The sequence below is a fragment of the Cyprinodon variegatus genome, unplaced genomic scaffold, assembly GCF_000732505.1.
Source record: "Cyprinodon variegatus isolate N-32 unplaced genomic scaffold, C_variegatus-1.0 Scaffold116, whole genome shotgun sequence".
Lineage (NCBI taxonomy): Eukaryota > Metazoa > Chordata > Actinopteri > Cyprinodontiformes > Cyprinodontidae > Cyprinodon > Cyprinodon variegatus.
In genome coordinates, this window is record NW_015150569.1 from 664,153 (window position 1) to 667,997 (window position 3,845).

The following is a 3,845-nucleotide window of genomic DNA, read 5'->3' on the forward strand; positions in this document are numbered from 1 at the left end:
GATTTTCAAAATAATCGTTAGTTGCAGCCCTAGAATGAATGGTAGCTGGTGCGCGCAGATGACGCCATACACACTCCACTTTGTTTATAAAAAATATAACCGCTGATGTCTGGGTGATAGTGATTCACCTACATTTTATGAATGCCGGCGTACCATAAAGAATAAATTATGAACAATTTAGTTTGTGCCTTCAAGTCGTTGCACATAGAAAGATGTTACTAGGATATAACCTAACCAAATATCTTGGGAACAGCTCCAAATGACACAAAACTCATATGGGTGAGTAGAACATGCAGTAATAACGTAAAATCAAGGGCCCAATATAAAAAAAACGGCATTCCCCTTTAAGTTCAATATATGCATGATGTGTCCACAAAGTCCAAACAGAAGAATTTTATTTTAGCTGACACACCCCTCAGCCTGAACAGCATTTCCAAATAAAGCTATTAATAAACTGTTTAACTATACCGACTCCTCTGCAAGAACCAATATATAAACTAGAGAAATACTGTAACATAGCCAATAAATATCATCAAGATGAACACATTGTGATTTTAAAACATTCTTGGAAGGAAATTACTGACTCTTGGACAATGAAGTTTTGAAAGGTTAAAAACAGTGGTTTTATACTTCGTCATTTATTGTAGCATTGTACCCTTGCATTCTCTGTGGTACATGCCCCCCAGGACCCGACTAGAATCTTAGGTACATGTGGAGTGTACATGCGTCAAGCCTAAACCAAGCTGCTTGAGGACATGAGGGCCACTTTTCATCATTCTGCTTGATCTTCATCTTTTTTAAAAATGTCTGTTTTTTGTGAATTAAACAGTTTATGTTCTCTTCTCTTTTTAGTTTAGGTTTATCTGGCCCAGCTCTGTTTAACAGACACCATTCTGGAGGGAGGCATCAGCTGGGCTGCTGTCAAAAACAACATTATAGATCAGAAAATTGGGCCAGTTTTCAGTTTTCTAAATTGACCCAGTTGTACGCTTCAAGACATAACTATGGGATCAACCATTACTGTGACTGAATATATGTGCTCTCCCATCATCTTTTTTGATGTGCTAACCAGCTCACAGCTCATCTGCTTAACTGTTTATTTCCAAAACAGAACCACCCATGGAGCTAACATTAAAATGTAATGCTCAGAGCTTCTATATTATTTTTGGATCTACTTCTGACCTAACTGAATTTAATTATATTTTGATATATGATCTTAAAGGGGAACACCGGTATTTTTACATTGGCCCCTTGTTTTTATGTTATTACATCATTTTCTACTGACCCATATGAGTTTTGTGTAATTTGGAGCTGTTCTGCAGATATTTGGTTTTGTTATATCCAAGTAATGTCCTTGCTTTGGGCAACGAGTTGAAGGCACAAACTAAACTATTCATAATTTATTCTTTATGGTACGCCAGCATTCATAACATGTAGGCGAATCACTGTCCCCCAGACATCCAGGGTTATATTTTTTTTATATTTATATTTTTTTTAAAACAAAGTGGAGTGTGTATGATGCCATCCGCACGCTGGACTGGAGTTGTGACAGGCAGCCCAGGCCACACGCAGCTACACTCTACCCCTTATATTCATTCGGCTAGCTAATCTTAATCGTTCAATTCCATTTCAAGAGGGAGATCATCTGTGGTAGTAGCACTAGACATCTTCTAGGCATGTGAGTAAAACTAGCAGCAGTTCAGCGGACAGGATGAATAAATGTCATACACACTCCGCTTTGTTTTTACAAAATTTAAATATAAAATATATAACCGTAGGGTCTGGGGGACAGTGATGCGCCTACATGTTATGAATGCTGACTACCATAAAGAACAAATTATGAACAGTTTGGTTTGTGCCTTCAACTCGTTGCCCATAGGAAGACATTACTTGGATATTACAAAACCGAATATCTTTGGAACAGCTCCAAATGACACAAAACTCATGTGGGTAAGTAGAACATGATGTAATAACGTAAAATCAAGGTGCCAATGTAAAGGAAAAACGGTGTTCCCCTTTAATTTACTGCAACATACTTTTTGCCAGGGTAACATCTGGCCACATATTTAATCCACATATATTTTCCACCCACACACTTTAATTCTCTGCCAAATCAACACTTTGACTTGGCATCTGCCACACTAAATATGGTTATTTTCCATCAACATCTGAAATTTTGTTTTGGTGTTTTTTTTATCATAATATGCCTGCATTGTTGTCTTAAGTTCCACTGCCTAGAAATGTTGACGCAATTGCTTCTTATTTACTCCTGCTGCAATGGTGGATTGTGTCATCTGCTTTCCATGGATGAGGGCTACTTGCTCAATTAAAAAAGACTGCACGACAATCAAAAATGCCGCTTATATTGTCCAGTACAAATATATGATCTATGACTTCCAATGACTACTTTCAACTAAGACCACAATTCTATAATTGTAAGAACTTTCTTCAGACGTGTTGAACATTTTCCAATCGAAACTTCGCTAAAAGACAAAGATTTAATCAAATGTGATGCTTGTTTTTTGTTTGTTGGGAAAGAAGTCTGTGAAAAAAAGGAATCAGGATACCTTAATGATGAATTTAAAGTGTAACTTAAATGTTACCAAGACAAAGATCTAGTGGTTACTTTGAACACATCCAGAAAGAGGGTTTTGCGTCACGGTTTTTAAATATTTATCACATCTGGCCCTAAAAAATCGGAACGGATAAAAAAAAAAAACACCTTTCCATCCCGATTGCTAATGTTAGCAGAACACGGTTAGCCTAGCAGGGTGAGTTCGCTAACAGCTAGCGTTAGCACCGGCCTGGACTGAATGTACTCGAACAAAATAGCACAACGTTGGTTTGTTTGCCAGAGCAAGTCGTGTACTTACACCGGTTTACTTTAACAGAGTAAGTTAAGCTCGCGCGGATACCTAAAGTCCTTAAATGAGAGTGTTGGGCGAGCTAATAAAGTATGTTCAGATGAATTCCCCTACCCACCTACAAACATGGTGGATCCCAGATCTATACAGCGAACACAGTGGTTAGCATATCCATATTCGAAGATTAAAAACATAAAAACCTTTCTTCTCTTTGTTGTCCGATGTCAGATTTGATTGTAGGCGTAATCCTCTTAGATCGTTACTAATAATAACTCCTTATGTTAACAGATTGTCACTGTTAGAATGCTATCCACTGAAAGCTGGCTCTGCAGACTTCCTCCTTCTCTCCAAACAGCACAGCCAAGCGGCAATGGCGACACAGTCACTCCTGCTCGCTCCCTGAGATAGGTGTGTGTGTGTGTGTGTGTGTGTGTGTGTGTGTGTGTGTGTGTGTGTGTGTGTGTGTGTGTGTGTGTGTGTGTGTGTGTGTGTTTGTGTGTGTCAAGGTATGTAGTCCATCCCTTTTCATCTTTCATCCACATCCGTGCTTCTTTCGTGTGACAGTACCTAACTTATGCAACAGATTTTCTATCGGCATGTTATTTTAGACAAATTAAAGCACTTGTCAGAACTAGGAGTTTTAAGTTTTTCACTCAAAATAGGAATTTGACTGATTCCACTTTTCTTTCAGTTAACATGACACAGAAAACAAGAAAAAAAAAGAAGAAAAAAAACAAATGAAGAATTAAAGGCAGAATAATTTCCTGTTGTTTCTTCACCTAGGATAGAAAAAAAGTAAAAGAGATCATTCTGAAAAGTGACCATGTGTGTTTTAAAATTGAGAACATGATTTTCAGAAATACCTCAGTCTGTGGCCCTGAAACAGATTTCAGAGGTTAGCAGCTCCACCAAGATGTAACATCTAAAACAGAAAAAACAAAGTGAGAAAATTATAATTCAAACACTGATTAACCCCAGTTT

At 37.8% G+C, this 3,845-nt stretch overlaps 1 protein-coding gene across 3 annotated transcripts in view; it reads right to left on the reverse strand.

The window, feature by feature from the left end:
• Window positions 1–3,240, reverse strand: part of arhgap5 (Rho GTPase activating protein 5) — a 58,900-nt gene extending 55,660 nt beyond the window's left edge. The window contains exon 1 of one of the 3 annotated variants that reach the window (XM_015375273.1): window positions 2,983–3,239. The gene's annotated coding sequence lies outside the window, so the exon portion shown is untranslated. Of the gene's footprint in view, window positions 1–2,982 lie in introns of all 3 variants that reach the window. The other 2 variants (XM_015375272.1, XM_015375274.1) reach the window with 2 other exon arrangements.
• Between the last annotated feature and the right edge of the window lie 605 nt (window positions 3,241–3,845).